General features: G+C 35.7%; 1 protein-coding gene and 1 pseudogene across 1 annotated transcript in view; one reads left to right on the forward strand and one right to left on the reverse strand.

Annotated features, from left to right (window-relative positions):
• The window catches only part of ADRA1A (adrenoceptor alpha 1A), a 71,778-nt gene that overhangs the window by 10,793 nt on the left and 39,791 nt on the right, over nucleotides 1–21,194 (reverse strand). The gene's annotated exons all lie outside the window — the stretch shown is intronic.
• LOC102884253 lies at nucleotides 3,379–3,728 on the forward strand (annotated as a pseudogene).

The raw sequence follows: 21,194 nt of genomic DNA on the forward strand, positions 1-21,194 counted from the left end.
TTTTCATGGGAAGAGAAAGAAGCTACCATAGTTTGTCAAAATGAAAATAATGATTCTCATTGTTTTTGTTTATTCCAATTCAATTCCGGTGAGTTAGAAGTTTGTTACACTTTACATCTCAAGACAGATATCAGTGTCAGTAAGTGGCCGGCTTAGGAACGTATTAGAACCTGTGGGGCTTTGGCGGGTTTTCATTCTCTTAATTTTTTTCATAAGACTTACATTTATCAAGAAAAATTGAAGAGGGAGGCTGCTAGGGGCAGGGAGGCCAACTAGGAGACTAGCATATTGGTTTAGCATAGAATTCTGACCAAAGGCTAAAAGCTGTAGGACAGATTTGGGCTGCCCTGGAAGCTAACCTTCCCATTACTGAAAGTATCTAGGATAGGATGCATAACCACTCAGGTATCATACTGGGGATTCAAGCATCATAAAGCATCCTATTAAAAACTCTTTAAGGTGCATTCTTATCCTGAAGCTTTAGAACATCCTGAGAAAGCAAACATCATTTATGGAGAAAAGGTTGGTTGTTCTGAATGTCTTACTTCCTTTTTACTATTGCAATAAAGAAATTGTGCGTTAGGAGCACTTTAAGAGGCACACACATATTAAGATATGCCCTTTCCTGGGAGGGAAACCCTGATAGCTCATTTGCTAGTCCACTGACCAGGGCAAGTTTTCTACCTACTCTGTGCCTCAGATGGCAGAAGACGTGGACCAGCAACCTACCTACTCTGTGCCTCAGTTTCCTCACATTTGTGGGTACAGTTCCTGGCTATAAGCATTCATTACATTTGGACTATTTCTTCTTCAATATATATTAGTTCTCAATCTACTTTTAGGGTATGCTACTCATTCTTAGTGTTCATCTTGTCTATTTTGAACCTTCCGAGATACTTCCTGAGGTCAGAAATCAGACCTTCTGCCTATTCATGAGTGTATCTTCCTGTTGAGATGTGTCTGGGATCCTTGTTTTGGTTCTACAGCTCTGGACACCTATGAGCTCCCCGATGACTTGTGCACTTGATCATCTCCTTAGACAATGATCAGCCAGGTATGTCACCTGTCATTTTCTCAGAGCAGTTGCTCTGAGATCTCCATGTATTTTGAGAGAACTTTGACTCTCAGTGTTTTGGGGAAAAGGTATATTCGCATTGACATGTATTAACATTTCTTGAACAGCCTGTTGTCTGATAATATCTAATTTTGGCTACAAAAAGTAGTGGTATACTTTTGTTCATCTGAGAATTTTCCTGGACTAAGTTGAGTCCGATAGGTAAATAATTGGTGCTTTTCCAAGTTGCACTGTGTCCAGGCTTGAGCTTGGGCCATGTGTTTATTATATTGCATTTCTCACTGGAATTCCTTCCTCATGAAGGAACATCTGGCCTTTCTACCACATCTGGCACTTTGTCTCTTATTTTTATCTGTTTTAGATGAAACGGCTCCTAGGAGTTAGACATAGTTTTGTGTTTTTTTTGCTTTGTTTTGTTTTTAAAGCTCTAAAGGTATTAAAGATTCATGATCCCGTAACATCAGTAAAAATAAAGTTGGGTTCAAACTTAACTCTGCCTGGCTCCAGATCCTGCACTGCACCCTCTGATACTGAACCCCCTGATATTGAACTTGCTGAGAATCTGCACCACTAACTGTCTGGTTTCTCTACCGCTGTGCAGTGCTGGTTGTTTACTGCTAAATTTTCAGAGGCAGAATTAGGTCCTGATTTAGGCAACAAAAACAAAGCAGTATTGAATTGATTATTAAGAAATTGCTAGAAACTTTCTAATGTAAAAATTTATAGTGACTCTCTTTTTGGAATTAGTTTATTTGTATTTAGGCACCAAAATAGTTTGAAATGATTGAAAATAATAAAAAAAATACATATTTTGTGACACATGAAAATTATATGAAATTCAAATTTCAGTGTTTTCTAAGTTGTGAATACAGTTTTGATTTACTCTTTAACTGAAAAATTATCAATAGATATTTTGTTTTGCCTATATTTTAGTCATTCTACTTTGAGTATAGTTTTGTCAATTTTTTTCAATCATTTAAAATGTAAATATTATTCTTGATTCACAGACCATACAAAAAAAGGAGGCAGATTAGATTTGACTTATGGGCCATAGTGTGCTAAAACCTAAGTAGAATTTATCCCTCACTTTAAGGCAAATTTGTTTGAGAGAAGTAATTTTTCTGTCCATCAATTATTATAGATGTTTATTATGAACAAGACAAAGATGTGTAAAATGAAAATGAATAAACAATGTTTTACAAGACTAAGTCAATGCAATGACAGAAAAAAAAATGAGAGATATAAATAATGGAAAAGCGAACCTATTATCATTCATATACTGTATACTAATGATTTGTGACCTGGAAAAAAAGATGGTGTATTTTATCTTTAAAAAAACCATATTTCCTAGATCTGACTACTAAAAAGACATGGAAATAATGATCAATGCAGTTGTAATAAACACCCCACTTGATCTAGTTCTTTAAATGTTGTTTCCCCCTAAAAAGAACCAATGATTCTTAGAGAACAGCTGATTCCAGGTCTGGGCAGACAGACAAACACAGACATGAGCAGGAGGTCACGTGAGACCACAGGATGATGTCAAAAGGACTCATGAGCTAACAACCTGAGGAAGTTACTGCTGGACGAAGTTACTATAGTCTGAGGCTCAATAGGGATGTAAGAAGTATTAATGATCCCAATAAGGATTGATAATATGTTTTAATCATAAGTTTTAATTATGCTGGAGGTGGGGTTGGGTAGATCCTTATTAATTGCCTTAGAAGGAAGCTAAATAACCACTTACTATTTTTTAAATTGGTAAGTAAAGAATCAAGTATTTATTCTTCTTGTCTTGTAAAATAGTTGATTAGTGGAATTTGTTCCTTTGTTTTCCAGCTAACAGTAAATAAAATTAGAACGACAGACATTACTATTTGCAACTAATTAATAAAGCAAATTCATGAATTTAGGGAATGGTCATCATTACTGATACCTTAAATAGAGAGTCAATAAAACATTATGTACCTCCTGATGGAAGTACACACCATCTAAGCATTAGTTTTAAACAAACAAACAAACATCTGATAAAGCCTTCTGGATCTAATGACCAATTTCCAGGAAATACAAAGAGAAAAGGAACATATTAAATGACACTAAAGGGATGAAGTCAGCAAAATTCAAACTGTGGAAAACGGTTTGTTCAAATAAAAATTAAAAAAAAAAATCAAGGAAAATGAAAAAAGAGAGAGATGAAGGGAGAAACCATAGATTAAAAAAGACTTAAAAGACATAAAACCAACCATAATGCATTGACTTTATTTGGATCTCAATTCAAACAAAAAGAATCTAAAATTGGAAACATGGCAGAAGACGTGGACCAGCAACAAACTACTGACACCACAGAAGAGCCCTTGGATCTCATCAAGCTCAGCCTAGATGAGCGAATTTATGTGAAAAGGAGAAATGACAGAGAGTGTCGAGGTAGATTACATGCTTATGATCGGCTTTTAAATATGATGCTGGGAGATGTGGAAGAAACTGTGATTACTATAGAAATTGATGAAGAAACATATGAAGAGATCAGAAACTGTGATTACTAAGAAACATATGAAGAGATATACAAATCAACAAAACGGAATATTCCGATGTTCTTTGTCCGGGGAGATGGTGTTGTACTAGTTGCCCCTCCATTGAGAGTTGGCTGAAACAAAGAATTCATCCTGTGTGGAAAACAGGAGACTTTGTATGGTTGCTTCTTTAAATATAGAAGATATTCAAAAGAGAAACCTGCAGAAATTTTGATATTAAGAAATGACCAAGGATTCTTCTACTCTGAAATGAGTTGATTTGTTGATAACTCACAAATTCTTAAGCTAAATGGCATTTTTATTTTTCTCCAACCTTTCTAATAAATGTGATCACTAAGATTCAAAGAACAGAAAAAGAATTTAAAATTATTGTAAGAAAATGGAGAAATGTGAACACTGACTGCATATTTGATAATAAGTAATTATTATTGACTTTTTGTCTTAGAAATGATAACAGTATGATGGTTAGAGTTTTCAAAAAAGAGTATTGTTTAGAGGCACATAGTGAAATATTTACAGATGAAGTGATGTGCTGTCTACGGTTAGCTTCCAAAGAGTTTGAGTGGAGTGGGAATTTGATTAAAATTGCCTACTTATCTATTTATAATTGTTTAGATTACATGATACGTACAGCAGCCTCATTACACTATTCTCTACTTTTGTGTATATTTGATACTTTCTATATAAAAATTTAAAAAGTGAAAGCATGTAACTATAAAAAGAGTTTATTTATTACCTAAAACTCTTAAGCGAGTTTGCTCTTCAGTTCATCCTGCTTGAAGACCAAATGCATTCAGGCTCTGAGAAATACAAAGAGGTAAGAATTTGTTCTGACCTCCTGGATCCATTTTGAACGAAGACTCGTAGAGATCCACCAGTGAGTCATGGCATAAATGCCATGGAGATGTCAGAGGGGATGGTCAGTGAGGCAGGAAAGTATTCACGGAGGACGGGCTCCAGGGCAAATGAACCCTACAGGTGGCCTCGGTGAATAGGTAACACGCAGACTTATGAGACAAGGGAGGGGAGGGCGTTTTGAGTGCAGGGAACCAGGCAAAAAGAGGATCACAATCAATCTGAGTGGAAACATGATTAAATGAGAAAGGGTGGGCCGAGATGAAAGGAGGCCCGGGAAATCAGACAAAGGCATGTAATTTGATACAATGATAATCCAGTAGCTTCTGCACTGTGTGATCACAGAAAACTCTTGGATATAGTCTTGTTTTTAAGGCAGATATGTTCAGGATATATTGGAGAGGTTTATTCACTCACTGAGCAAATATTTATAGAGATGAGACTACAGTCAAATGTGAAATAGAGTCATATTAGAACATTGTTTCTCAAAGCTCTCATCCAAAGGGGCTGCAAGGTGGGAAATGCATTCATAATAATAGTACCAAGGCTAATTAATTGCCTTTTCAATCTCATCTTCTTGCGAGAGTATGGTGGAATGTTCCAGAAGTGACACAATATGTGTTGTTGCGACAGATTGAATTCAGAAACAGGTTTGAGGGTCCAGCTGTCTTTTATAGCCAGGTATTGAAGAGATTTGCAAAAGTGTAAAGCAATATTATTCTTTTCACTATTCCTTTTTAGTTTGGAAAGTATAGTTTCTTTGCACAAAAATGTGTTACTTATGTCAACATGTAATGGGTTTATTATTGTTATTTTAAAAGAATAAGTACTTTTAAAATTTCCGAGTTTTAATTTCTAACACAACACCAACAGATGTAATCCACATAAACAAAAATACTTTAAGGATCTCAACAAGTTTGAAGAGTGTAAAGGAAGCCTGAGACCAAAAAGTCTAAGAACCGTTGTATTTGAGTATTGATTAAGGACATGGAGGAAGAAAGAGGTTCAAGGGGAATTTCAAAGGAAAAATGGTCAAGACATGATGATTACTTCAATAAATAATCATTAACCGTTCACTATGTCCAAGGTTCTGAAATGAAACAGAGGAATAAAAGATGTCTCCAGGTTGTCAGAGTGGCTGTCTGTTTGATTTAAAGTCAGACACAAACTGTTATCTGCATTGACAAGTAAATTAGTTTTGAATAACTTCTAGTGATGCTCCAAATTATCAGCTCTTTTAGCTGAGTGAATGTGCAAAGTTTTGAACCTCTCTCACTCAGAAAAGCATAGCTTTATTAGCCCATATAGCAAGAACATGTTCTAAAAAGGACTCCTAATATATTAAGCAGATGCAAATATACTTATCCCTTTGCTTACACAAGTCATAAGTCCTGTCAGCTTCCACCTACCTCCTGCTTATTTTCATTTACTTTAGTTCTAAGGACATTTTTCATTCTCAAATTATTTCCGCAGACAGAGATAATAACTCAGTTACCTTGACACGTCATTTAATGTGGATATAGGGAAAGCCTACTCATTCGATTATCTGGAGTCTAATGAATAATAGAGCTAGGATGATATCTGCCTGAAAAAAAGATACAAAGCTTATGAAATATTCTAAAGTTTACAAAAGGAATACTTTTGGGGTTATGTAGGTTACCATTCTTCAATATTCAAATGAAAGGTTACTTTCTAAAGAAATTTTTCCAAAACACGACTCACCACCACCTCCATGTCAAAGTTAAACTCTCCCCTTACGCTCCTCTGAGCATTTTGATTTTCATCTTATTGGTATTTTATTAACCTTTGGTGTATGACAGATCGTTATGCTTCTTTCTGCTTTACCTCCCTGCCCAGGGAGATCCTTCAGAGAAGGTCTTTTACTTTATTCATATGTGATTCTCAACAATGTCTTATATGGTACCAAGTTTCAATAATGGAATTTAATTAGCTAAAAAAAAAAAAAATCCTGAGCATTATCTACATTCCATTTGTTTATTTAATGTATGCAGTTGTTCAAAAATTTATTATTGGATTCCAACTATTGCATAGTGACAGGTAACGAACGACATAGTACCCTGGCATGAAAAATGACAGAACTGGACACATATAAAGCACCTGTGTATAACCATTCAGATTTTGATCCTTGAGAGAAGAAAAAGCAGGAGATGTGCTTCACATTCACCCTGGCTTTCTCTCTGAGGGCATTTTCTAAACTGTGGCACAGGGAAGTGAAGCTCAAATAGAGAGCATCTCTCTGGAGAAAACAGGTTACTACTCAGGGATAGTGAGATGAATGAAATCTGCAAGGCAGGGTCCAGAGAGAAGAAGGCTGTGCAGAAAAGCCCCAGCAATCTGCAGATGGGTCCCTTGAATCTATGGTCAAATATTTAGCTGTGCAAGCCTAGGGCAGGTCCCTGTAAGAAGACTTGACAGGCAGATCAATTTGATTTTGTTGCATTGTCTTTCGGCTTTGTCATCACTTATGGGGCTAGTGTAGCCCTGCTCCTAAGTTATGTTTTTCTGGGGTCTCAATTAAGCCCAGAGAATGGAAAAAGGTCTCCACTCTAGCTGGTTTCACCTTTAGTATGTCTGTTCATGTGTGATCCTGAATCTATGTTGAGCCCAGGGATAATAAGTGAATTTATTTGGACTTTATGCCAATAAATTAAACAATCTAGGTGAAATGGATAAATCTTAATATAGAAAAAATTTCAGACTTGATGTATGAATAGAAGATTTAAATATAACAACTTATATGGAAATATTAATAATCTAAAATTGCCAATACAACTTGGAAAAGAAGAACGAAGTTGGATAAGTTATGTTACTTAAAATCATGATTTACTACGAAGATACGATTGTATTGTATGAGTGTAGGGGTAGGCTAATAGATAAATGGAAGAGAATAGAGATTCCAGAATCAACCACACACATAGTCAACTGATTTTCAACAAAGGTACAAACAATTCAATGAAAGAAAGTCTTTTCAACAAATGGTGCAGGAATAATTGGATACCTATATGGAAAAAAAGCATCTTGATTATACCTTACACCACAAACAAAAAATAATTTGATTTGGATTATGAACTTAAACATAAAAGCTAAAACTATAAAGCTTTTAGAGGAAAACATAGCAAAATACCTTTGAGAGATTTTAGAGCAAGGAAACATTCCAGAGAGGAATAAAAAGCAATAACCATAAAAGCAGATAAACAAGCTTCATTAAAATTAATACTTCTGCTCATCAAAAGACAAGATTAAGAAAATGAATAGACAAAATATAGCCCGGGGAAATATGTGGAATATAAATATCGGAGAAAATACTTATATCCAGAATATATGAAGAGACTCAATAATAAAAAGCAAAGAATGAAATAAAAAATAGACAAAAGACTTGACTAGATGCAGATTCCATAGACATTGTTTCTGGAGATCTGGGGCATGGCTCTGAAATTTTTTTTCTAATGTCACTGGTGAGTCAGATGCTTATTTTTGGCTAGGAATCAAATCTTAAAAGATTGTTAGATGTCACTTTATTGTGACCACTGAAAATGAGGGTCACTTTTGCCTACTTATCTCTTAAAGTGACCTTCTTGTGCCCAGGGCAGTATACCAGTTCATGCCTGTTGTCTCAGCAAAATTATTTATAGTACTTTTATTCTCTAAAGTATCCTGGACTGGACAAGAATTTAACGTTGAATTAATATTTTCTGGTTGAGATCTGCAAAGTGGGTATAAATCCACTTTAAAGATGAGGCAAGTTCCTTGCTGTAGAGAAGGGAACCGAGACTCTAGGTCAATCAAGACTTAACACATTGCATGTTCACTATGTGCCTGATACTTTCTAAATGCTTTCCATGTATTATCTCATTTAATTCCCCCCAAATCCTAAGAGGTAAAATATTATTACAGATGAGGAAACAGGCACGAGAGGCTAAGTAACTTGCCTGACACCACAGAAGAAGGAAATAGAAGAAGTGGATTTGAATTCCTGCAAGCCAGCTGGGGAACCCCAGCTCTTAGTCTCTGCATCTTTGGCCTCGCCGCGAGTGGCCACAGTCTTGTTTTGTTCAGAGAATGAGCTGGCATGTTTATCCAAACAGTTTCTCTACCATGTCCCCACTACCCCCACACCCACCTCTGCTTTCCCCCCACCCCAAGTGTGACCTACTGTGGGGAGTTATTACTGTTCTATTTTTTTAACTGGGCTGCAATTCATTCAGCCTCCTGACTCTGTATCAAAATAATTTCTCCTACGGCCTTCCTTCAGATGCAGTAAAACTGGCCCCAGAAGCTGAGTGTTTATGCTAAAGAGTTTATTTTGAAAATGAAAACAGGCTTTTATTTGCTCCTCCCTTGGAGTAAGATACTTAAGAGAGTGTAAAAGCTCTTTATCAAGTTAATATAGCGGCCCTAGGTGGAAAATAAAGGCACAATTCAAGTTTTCTGTGGTTTCTGGCTCAGTTTTAACCGAATGCAAGAGCAATGCCAGACAGAGCCTGATAAAAATAGAAACTCTGAGGTGTCCAGGCTCTTCTCCAGATGGTGCTTGGGAATCCAGATAGTAACTCACAATTGAGAAGGGGTGCTATTAATTAGTGGGAAGATGTCATGTCTAAGTGGAACCGCTGGTATTGCCAAAAAATCCTGGGTTTCTCCCTGAGTCTCTCTACTCCGGATTAACTGAGAGTTCAGTCATCACATAACGTTGCCACATGCCCTGAAGGATGAAAGAGAGAGAATGTGCAGTTGGCCCAACAGAAAGTACTGGAAAAAGAGAATGAACATGTTAGGGGTCCACAGAAAGGAGAGTGACATTCTAGACTCCACTAGAGAGAAGTAAAGAGAGAAACAGGCAGAGCCCACCAGCTCGGCTCACCAGAGTGGATGGGGAGGGGGCAGACATTCGTGAGTGTGGAGAGCAGATGAATGGGATGGAGGAGGGACGGGGCTCAAGTGTGTGACTATCTGCTTCTTTACTGAGGACCTACAGGGCTGGACTTTGATTTTGCTCCTGATGTGAAATTTATGTAGGGGATATGCTACAAAAATAAATGTATTTGCTGAACAAGGTTAAAACTCCAGAAACCCTTTGGCTCCTCAAGATCCTATAATCAAGTGAAACCAATATAAGAAGAAAGAGATTTATAATAGATTTCAGAACAAAAATTATTTTCCTTAATAAATATCATAAACTTAACCTCCTTCTATTAAGCATAGCTTCCTAAGAGGAATTAACTTTGGCCTTGGGCAAACCACTTACCTCTCCAGGTCTCCCTTCTTTATCAATACAATGAAGATGTAATGACCAAAGCTATTTTCACGGGGCTGCTTTTAGCAATCCAATAACAATGTATATACAAGAATCAAGAAGGTGACAGAGCACATAGGTGGCTAAAAATATTAATTTAAGAAATTAATGATATTCAAATGATCAGTGCTATTAAATTAGAATGAGTTGCGGCATCACTCTGATTCTTCCTGATTTGACCAGAGGGAATCTCACCCCTGATCAGTGCTTACTAATTTTCACTCTTTAGAGTCAATGTCACCTACCCAAGAAGCTGTTCCAGAATGCCATGCTACATTATTAACCTCAGTGTCTGTCCCTCTTCACAGACAGTGAACCCCTTCAGGAGAGGGACTGTGCCTCATTCAGGTGTGGGGCTTGCCACTGTGCCTAGTGAACAGAGGTGCCTAGATATTTATTGAACAAAGGAATGAATGAAGATTTGTGTTGATGGGAAACATTGGGAAGAGTGTTTCCTTTGGGGAGAATGTCGCATGAACAAAAGCAGGAACATACTTAGAATATTCAGAAGAGGAGAGGGTGGCCTGGCCAGAGAACAGAGTCTGGGGAGTACTGAGAAAGAGATCCACCAAAGAGGCCAAGACCCACCCGCTTTTACTCCTAACCTGTAAATTCTGTTCCCTCCTTCCTTTTCAAGGCCTCACAAAATAACTGATTCTCTCCATCATCCCTTCCTGTTCCTCTCTGGAAATAACCAGTTTCAGGATCCCTTATGCTAGACACAGGGTTATGCACTTTGCACTTCCCTATTTTTTAAGTGAATTCATTAAATAGCTAATATATTTACTTGGTTCAAAAATTAAAACAATATAACAAGGTATGCATTGAAATGTCATACACCTAGACTCCATCTAATCTATTCCCCTTCAACCCTTACAGGTAACTATTTTGTTATTTTCATGTTTATTCTTCCAATTTTTTATGCAAATCTAAGAAATTATGTTTATGTAGTCTTATTTGCTTATGTTTCCTACACGAAAGACAGTATAATATTATATATTTCTACACTTTGCTTTTTTCACTTAATACATCTTGGTACTCACTTCCCTATCAATGTGTAAAGATCTTTTCACCCTTTTTGATAGCTGCATAGTATTCCATTACGTATATTTAGCATAGTTTATTAAACCAATTCCCTATTGCTGAATACTTGGCACCTATTTTTCCTACTATATACACTGCGAAAATGTACAACACAGTCATTTCAAAGAGTTTTGAATTTGATCTTCTACTTGTTGCCTTTTGTCTCCTGTTGATCTCGGCCATTCTCAGGACTCCACAAGTGACTTTCACACTGATGACCAAAACTTCTTGCTGTTGTGTGTCCCCTCCCCTGCTTCAGCTGCCTATGTAATATTATAAGGTTGTTATCTAACAAACATCTGATAAAATGCAACTCTAAAACTTACCTCATTTTCTCCTGCTGCCTTCCTTTGCTCAGTAGGTTTTCCTAATAAAAAAGTACACACTGAGGTGTCCTGCTCACTCTCTTATTCACTAAGATGTGAAACATCTTTTGCCTGTGATTCTTCCCTTTCTCGACCTCTACATGCATAGGCAACAAACTTAATTTTTTTTTCTTGTACAAGATTTTGGGCCGTACATTATTCTGGTTGCTACTATTTAGTCCAGGTCTTTGTTAACTCATGCTTTAACATTTTTAAAAACAATATTTCAGATGATTGGATAAAGAAGGTGTGGTAAATATATACAATGAAATCCTGCTCAGCCATGAGAAAAGATGAAATACTGCCATTTGTGACAACATGGATGGATTCTGAGAATATCATGCTGAGCAAAATAAATCAGATGGAAAAGGACAAGAATCATATGATTCACTCATATGTAGGATATGAAACAGACAACACTATGGTGGTTACCAGAGGGGAAGGGGTTGGGAGAGGCCAAAGAGGGTAAAGGGCATCAAATATACGGTGATGGAAGGAGACTAGACTTTGGTTGATGAGCACACAATGCAACATACAGATGATGTATTATAATAAATACGTAATATATTATATTGTAATGTAATATAACCAGTGTCATGCCCATAAATTTAATTTAAAAAACCAAAAAACAATATTTAATTAGTTTTTCCATTATAAACATCTAGAACGCTTTGGGAGGCAAGTCCCCACAATTATGAAGGGATTATTTCCTGCAATTAGGCATGTCCCACTCTCTAGGGAAGAAAGTTTACATCTCTGTTTGTAATCAGCGACTCAGATGTCTCTCTGTTGATCTGTAAGCTCTGTCTTTTCACCATTTTATCCCTATCATTTCCTATGAGGTGAGGCATATGGTAAGTGTTAAGTAAATAACTGTTAAATTATTTCAGTGGGCATTTCCAATCTTACCAGTCACTAATCTCCCAAATGGACTATATACCAAAGCCACCTTGAACTACTGTAAAACATGCCTTCTTGGCTTTCATGACTTGGATTATGCCATCCTCTCTGCCTGGCATAGCCTTTCCTCTTCCCTCACATGCCACTCTGGCCACATAGTGAAAGCCCATTAGTCTCCAAGGCCCAGCATCTCTGAGAAGTGCTATCTGATTACTCTAAAAACACTGAGGCCCCAAAGGAAGCAATTTACTCAGTAGAGAAAATCGAACCAGAATCCTGGTATCTCAGCTTCCATGAGCCAAGAAACAGTAGAGACTCTAAGATTGGGGACTACTCATTTCTATTTCTCAGCGAACCATGTCATCCTGCCCCCAGATGGCTAGACTGATACTTGCCTTGCAATTTTATTGGAGAATAGGGAAGATCCTGTGGAAGAAGTGATAATAACCATGTGTAAAAACACAAAATCTTATCTACTTAAGTGAAGTAATATAGTACACTTAAATTCTCCTACCTCTATTATACACTGTGCTATATTCATAAAAGGCAGAGATGGTCTCTTCCCTCAGAAGGCTGAGAGACATTTATGGCCACTGAGAGACATATTTATGGCCACTGATTTAGCCTGATAAAATGCAAAACTGTGTCACCTACTCAAACAAACATAAAAGAGTGACAATCCTGGTCATGGCTTACCTCTGTAAATGGCTAGCTGTATAATTTTTGCAAAGTCTCTTGAGCAATTTGGTCATCAGATTTACTCGATAGTTAATGAAACTTCTTTCCTAGATTATTACACTCTGTTTCATGTTTCAGCTTCCAACTTTCAGCACAGCAGTGAAACTCTGGTTTTAAGAGGGAGATCTCCTGTAGAAAATCCTCTGCCCTTCCCTAATCGAGCTCCACTGACATGTGCACATATATTTTTTTAAACTTAATATTTTAAAGTCAGAGGTCAAGTCAATAAAGCCAAAATCTTGACCAGCTTGAGATGTGGTCATCTCAAGGATCAAAGCAAATTTTATAAAAAATGGTTCTACAAGTTCTAGTAATTCAGGCAAATTTTACTTTGGGTTAATTTCACACTGCATTTCTGAATTCCCACTGCAATTTCTACTGAATGTAATCATGATTGTGGATTTTTTCCTTGCTCCATCCTCAGAGTTGGTGACAGGCAACAAGCTTAAAACAGCCACTCTGTTTCACTAGGGAGAGAGGCTACATGTATACTCTGAATGAAACCATCTGTTAGAATCTCCCAGCAGTGTGCTAAGGAAGAAAATGGTAGGAAATCTTTCAAGAAGCTCAGTTAAAGATAACCGAGTATTTTGGGGATGATCTAAAGTATCTCAAATAAGACAAGCTGTTACTAATACCTTCTCCCAAGATACACTGGCAAAGTAGACCTAGCATGTACCAGCCTAAAATATGCCCAGCCTTGCAGAAAATCAATGAGTTCATTAGAGAGATGGCATGGAGACTTCAGCAGAGACCAGAACCCATATTTCAGGTCTGCCTTCCAAAGCTGACATACCCACTCCATTGTAACAATGTATGGCCAACATATCTTTGTTCCTTGGATGGCAGGTTTTGCAATTATTTTTAACTACTATGTTCCCTACTTCGCTGACCCCAAAAAGTCTGAAAGTAAAATAAAAGAGCCAACTTAATTTAAACTGTGATTAACCAATTATTTGAACAAGTACCTGAAAAAAAATTATGATTCACCTGGCATGACATTTTATTCTTTCATCATTTCATCCAAATGCTTCTATGGTCAACCAGTTTTTGGAGTTAACTAATATGAAAACATGAATTTAAAGGAAATGCTTCGAAAACATACAAGACATTCTATATCAAACACCAAGTCCACTAACAAACATAGACTCACTCTGTGGGCATTTACTTGTTCGTCATCATTTTGTGTGAGGCTTTTGAGGAACAAACAGAGATAGAAGGCTGATCTTGCCTGTGTGTGTGTGTTGGGGCGGGCGGGGGGCGGGGGGCGGTGGTCACCATCTAGCTGTCTAAAGACAAACTGGTCCTTGTACCAATCTCTCTGGTCATTGCCACTAAACTCAAGCCCACCCACACAACTTTTGTCAAGCCATGGGAGCACATAATTAGGGGTCAACTCTCAACTTTCTTGCATTTAAAAAAATCGAGATATAATTTAAGATTGTAAAGTTTCCAAATCTTCAGTGTTCAGCTCAATGGTTTTATACATATATATAAACACAGGAAATTGCTACTGAGATACAGATACAGAACATTTTCAGCACCTCAGAAGGCTCCCTTGTGCCTGCTCCCGGTCAACACTTCCCACAAAGGTCATGACTTTTCCAACCTCTAACACTATAGCTTAGTTTTACCCGCTTTTGAACTTCACAGAAATGGAGTCACGTAGTTTGTTCACTCTGACTTTGTTCACTCAACATCATGTCTGTGTGATTCATTCATATTGTTATATGTAACTGTAGTTTATTTTTTATTGCTGTATCGTATTCCACTGTAGGAATTAAACACAATGTATTTATCCAATTAATAGGTGACAGATATTTGTGTTGTTTCATATTGTTGGGCTATTATAAGTAAAACAGCTATGAACATTCTTATAAATATACTTTGGAAGATATATGCCTTTATGAAAAAACAAAAATGTCTGATTTGATAAATTAGATATATTTTATGTATTTTCTTTTTGGAAGAAGAAATGTCATCTATTGAAATGGGAAGCTAAGAAACTGGACTCTGATCAGATGAGTCCAGAGGTAAACTCTGAAAAATTGTGTTATTCTGCCTTTGATGCTCCCACTCCTGCGTCATCCTCCCCTTCTGCCTCCATTCTAATAGTTTTAACCACTGGGCAATGGGGTACTAAAAACAAAAGGCAATTTTACACGTAAAGGTCTTTTAAGACTGGACTCTAAATCCTAGACAATATGAGGGGCAATTCTGAGAGCTGAAATTTTAATACGATTCTGAGCAGGAGAATAATTTCTCTAGAAGTGACATGTTCCTGATTCTCATTAGGTCAAGTTTTATAGCCTGGGGCTCACAGATGTGTTTTGTTTGAACAGCACCATATTTCTAAAATAATGAATCAATTGATAAATTTTAACATTAGATCATATCACATAAATCTTGAGTCTGGTCTATCTTAACAAAAAGTATATACTTAATGATATTATGATCTTTTTTTCTTTAACTTTAAAAGAATATCTTTAATGATTACTACCTGATATAGTGTAGAAACATTCCCTAAATTAAATAATTCCTTTGATTTAGCTTTAGTGTATTTTTTCTCCTGCTAAATAAATTAAATTTAATATTTTAAAATAAAAAAGCATGTATGACATCATTTAAAATTTTTTATTTCTTTCCATCCATCCATCCATCCATCCATTCATCTATTTATATTTTAAAATAAAAAAAAAGCATGTATGACATCATTTAAAATTTTTTCTTTCTTTCCATCCATCCATCCATCCATCCATCCATTCATCTATTTTCCAATTTAGAGAGATAGCTAGAGTGTGATCAAATGATAATGGTGGTTATTTCTGGATGGTGGAATTTTAGATGGCCTTTAACCTTCTTTTTTTGTATTTTCTAAGTTGCTGTCATTTAATATTCAACATATCATTTTTACGTAACAATAGTCAATGTCACTTAAAAATTTTTAAAAATTCAAATATATCTCTTTTCTTTTATCTCTTGAACTAAACTTTAATAGCTGGGATTCAGTGAGATCTAAATTAATAATGAATGTTGTTTTTTCAGATTATAAGAAAAATCCCAGAGTTTCTCTGTTGGATAGCTTCCTCCTTTAAAACCAACCTTTACATATTTAATTCATTTTCATTATTTAGAAAGGCATGTGTTTTATTCCTTTTATTGGTCGATATCATTTAGACATATGGGCCAAAATATCAAAAATTTTTACTACCAAATTTTCATCAAGACATATTGGATTAAATTCTACAGTAAAAGATAGGAAAATAATACTCTTAAAGAGAATTAAAGATCACATATAGACTTCTAGTTCTGGAAATAAGACAGGCAAGATATACTGAAAACCCTCCTGTAAGAGAGCACTTAGATATAATGAATAAAACTTAATAAGTCCTCTTTAAGTACATAGTTAAGTTGCAAGATAGCAAAAAGTTCTCCAAGACCAGCAACGTGAGGCAGCTGAAAAAAGAATGTTAACCTAACACTAACCTAAAGCTGCCTTATGGGCATTTGTTGTTCTTGATTGTTAAGAGATATGGGTTTTATGAATACCATGGGGACAGAAGATGAGGTCTCAGGTGAGCATAAGATTGGGGGGAATATAAACATAGATCCCCAGAAGAAACGTGGAACCCTCAAAGGGCTGGGCCTTCCATGAGAATCTAGAGACTGGGATTAGTCTCAGTATGGATTCTGACAGTGGGAGAGAAAAGTCAGAGCTGAGACCTGAACCAAAACAGAAGTTAGATAAATCCAAACTTAAAGGATGCAACCAAAACAGTAGTTAGAGGAAAATTTACAGGCTTAAATACATCTATTAGAAAAGAAGAAAGCTGAAAAATAATGAGCAAAGTATCTATTCCCTTTAAATTGGGATTGATATAAGGATTAAGTGCTGATGCTTTATTTGGAAGGTCCACTCCCAGGGCTGAAAGACAGAGGAGAAAGGGAAGCGAGATCAGAAAGACAGCAAGCAACGAAAGGTGATTTGTTAGTACACTTGCCATTGATTTGTTATAAGCCATGATAAGATTCAGCTGATTGCCTGACAGATGAATCAATTTGAACACACTGTTGTGTCTCCAAATAGACTATCCAGAGAACTGGGGGAGGTAACAGTAGCCCTTGCAGGAAAGGCATAGAACACTACCTGGACCCTTCTTTCTTATATCTTCAGTGGAACAAAAGCCTTAAACTCATGTGGGAAAGGCAACGACCCCTGGCACCCTGAAAACACTGGAAAAAGCCAAGCAAGATAAACACGATAAAACAGCAAAAACTGCTGATAACCAGAGACAAAGAGAAAATTTTGAACACATACAGGAAAAAAATCCATTACATATAGAAGATCAAAAATAGGAATTACAGCAGAGTTCTTATCAGAAATAATGCAAGCCAGAAGATAAAGAAATGATTTCTCTAAAGTGCTTGACCAAAAAAGTCACTCTAGAATTTCATACCAAGAAAATATCTCTCAAAAAGTGAAGGCAAAATGAATACTTTCTCAGACCAATGAAAATTAAGAGAATTTATTGCCAACAGTCCAGCAATATAAGATATGTAAAAGGAAATTATTCAGGTAGAAACCTGAATCTACTTTAAAAAATGAAGAACACTGGAAATGGAATAAGTGAAAGTAAATATAAAATTATTTCTTCTTATTTTCAATTGTTCTAAATATAACCGACTAAAGCAAATATAGCAAATATCGTATGTTTATACCATTTGTAAAAGTAAATATGTATGACAACATTAGCACAAAGAATAGGAGAAAGGAATTAGGAGTATACTGTTGTAGGGTCCTTACATTAGTGGTAACATATAAAATTATTCGAGGGAAGAGTATGATTAGTTAAAGATGTATAATGTAAATGCTAGAGTATCCAGTAAAATTTTTAAAAGAAGCATAAATAAGTCAATAGTGGAGATGAATTGAAATAATAAAACATACTCAATGAATCCAAGAGAAGGCAAAAGGAGTTAAAAACACAAAGATGGAATAAATAGAAAACGGCTAGTAAAGTAGTATATTTTAATTCTAACATATCAATAATTATATAAATGTAAATACTAAAAAAATTAAAACACATAAATTATCAGAATGGTTAAAAAGCAAGACCTAACTATATGCTGTTTATAAGAAACTAATATTAAATATAAAGTAAATATGTTAAAAGTAAAAGGATGAAAAAGATACACTAGGGAAATACCAATCAAAACAATGCTGGAGGAGTTATATTAAAGTTAGAAAAAGTAGCTTTCATCCAAGGGGTAAAATGTGGACATTACATAGTTGCTTTTTAAAGAAGCTATTACAGTCCTTAAGGTGTATGCACTTAATCACAGAGCTTTAAAATACATAAGTAAAAACTGACAGAAGAAATAGACAAATCCACAACTATAGCTGGAGACTTCAACACTCCTCTCAAGTAAAGAGATAATAAGTCAGAATATAAAAGACCTGGATAACACTTTCAAACAACTTGACCTAATTTATAGAACACTCCACCCAACAAAAGCAGAATATACATTCTTTTCCAGTGAACATGGAACATTCCCAAAGATAGACTATAAACCTTAACAATTTTAGAATAATTGAAAATATACTATGTATGTTTGCAGATCATAATAGAGTTAAAATAAACCTCAATTACAGGAAGATAACTGAAAAATCTACAAATCTAAGAACGCAAACGATTCACTTATAGATACCTCGTGAATCAAAGAGGAAATTGCAAAGAATCTATAAACTCTTATCTGAATGAAAATGAAAACATAACATTAAAAAAATATGGGTTGAAGCTAAAGCAGTACTTAGAACTACAGGTATTAAAAATTGATAGTGAGGAAATTCTGCAAATAACTCTATGATCATAACTTCAACAACTTAGATGCCATGGCAAAGTCCTTGAAAGACACAACCTGCTAAACTTATCCAAGAAGAAATAAATAAATTAACTACCTGCAAAAGAAATTCAATGTGCAGTTAAAAACCTTACAACAAAGAAAAATCCAGGTCTAGATGACTTCGCTGGAAATTTCTACCAAACTTTTAAGTAATAAATAGTATTAATACATACAGACTCGTCCAAAATATAGGAGGGAATAATTCCCAGCTTATTTTTTGAGGGGAGTCAGCATTATCCTGATACCAGATAAAGACATTATAAGAAATGATAACGACAGATAAGTATCTCTCATGAACAAAGACAGAGGGTGAAATCATCCTTCCTCCACCTTTTTGTTCTATTCAGGCTTTTGATGGATTGGATGATTGATGCCCGTCTGCCCTGGTGAGGTCTACTGACTCAAATGCTAGTCTCTTCTGGAGATACTCTCATAGACACACCCAGAAACAATGTTTTTTTTACCAGCTATCTGGACATCCCATGGCTAAGTTGTCATATAAACTTAACCCTCAGAGTTATATCATAATTTTGTATGGAAGGACTCATTATTGCAAATATATCAATTCTCTCCAAATTAATCTATAATGAGAATCAACAGACTATTTCATAGTCAAGTGAAGGGCCATGAATAGCCAGAAAATTTTGAAACAGAAGATGGTGGATGAAGGAACTCAATTTTCTAAATTTCGAGATATATTATAATGTTTTTATAAAATAAGCTAGTGCTGTATATTGGTTTAGGAATAGACGAACTGATTCAGAGAAAAGAATGGAGAGCCCAGAGACAGTCCCATGTATATGGAATCTTAATGTATGACAGACATTGCATTGCAGATTAGGGGGGAAAGAAAGATACTTCAATAAAGGGTCCTAAAACAATTGTTTATCCAAATGGGGAAAAAGTTAAATTGGATTCCAATCTCGTGTCATACATAAAAATTAATTCCAGGTGGATCAAAGACCTTGTTTTATATTCATATGCTACTGACTCATGCAATAAAATGAATGAATCTCAAATGGATTATGCTAAGTGAAAGAAAACAAATTCAAAAGGCTACATTCTGAATGCCATCTATATGGCATTCTTGCAATGGCAAAACTATAGGGACAGAAAATGGATGTGGTTGCCAGGAGCTGGGGGTAGGGAGAGAGGTTGCCTATCAAGCATGAAAAAGTTTTGGGGATGATGGAACTTTTCAATACCTTCATTGTGCTGGAGGTTACACAACTGTATCTGTTTGTTAAAACTCACGGAACTGTGCAGCAAAAAAGAATAAAGTTTATTGTATATAAATTATACCTCAATACAATGCATGCAGGGAACTTTCTGTAAAAAAATAATAACTAACCATTATTAATCTCTGTATGTGCCAGGCACTATGATTAGCATCTCTACATGCATCCTTTCATTTAATTTTTCCACAGTCATCTTATAAAACAGATACTATAATTATTTAAGTGAAAAAGATGAGGAGAGATGGAATAATTTAGCAGTTTCTTTTATTCTGCAAAGTTGGTTAAATTCTTTTAGAAAATTCTTTAAATCTCCTCTCTAAGGGTAATTTCTTGATTAAATATCCTTGATCTCCTTTGGCCTACAACTTCATATTCACTCAGCTGGATAGTATAAACATTCGTTTCTTAGACTTTTCACCATCTTCTCTAAGGTATATATCAAACATTCTCTGCTTCTTTGCTACCACCTACCACCTTACCAAATCATGCCTGCACTGCACACACCAATACATGAACACTGACAAAAGAGAGTGGCTTTCTTACACTGAGATTCTGGAAAGATGCAGCTTCTATAAGCAACAGGTGTATAAAAAAGCAACAAGTAAACAAACAAAACAAATGAACAAAAACCAAACTCATAGATACAGACAAAAAAATGGTGGTTACCAGAAGGGAAGGAGAATGGGGGGAAGACAAGAGGTTGAAGGGGGTGAAATGTAAGGTGATGGAAGGAGACTAGACCAGGTAGGGAGCACAACAGAGCATACAGATGTCGTGTTATAAAGTTATACACCTGAAATTTAGGTAATGTTATTAACCAACGTTATCCCAATAAATCTACTAAAAATTTAAAAAGCAAAATAGAAAAAACTAGCCAAATTTTTTAAAAATTAAAATTCATTTTGAGATAACTATAGATTCACAGACTGTTGTAAGAAATCAGAGAGATGTCTTACTACCAGGTTTTCTCCAGTGGTAACATCTTGCAAAACCACAGTACAATATTACCAACAGGGTATCGACGTTGACACAATAAAGAACGTTTCCCTCTGCAAGGCACCACCTCTACTACCTCCCAGCTCTACCTTCTCCTTAACCTCTGGCTGCCACCAATCTATTTTCTAATTCCATAATTTTGAAATTTCAAGAATGTTATGTCAATGGAGTCATAAAGTATGTAATCATTTTGGA

This window comes from Pteropus alecto, unplaced genomic scaffold (genome assembly GCF_000325575.1).
Source record: "Pteropus alecto unplaced genomic scaffold, ASM32557v1 scaffold166, whole genome shotgun sequence".
Classification (NCBI taxonomy): Eukaryota; Metazoa; Chordata; class Mammalia; order Chiroptera; family Pteropodidae; genus Pteropus; species Pteropus alecto.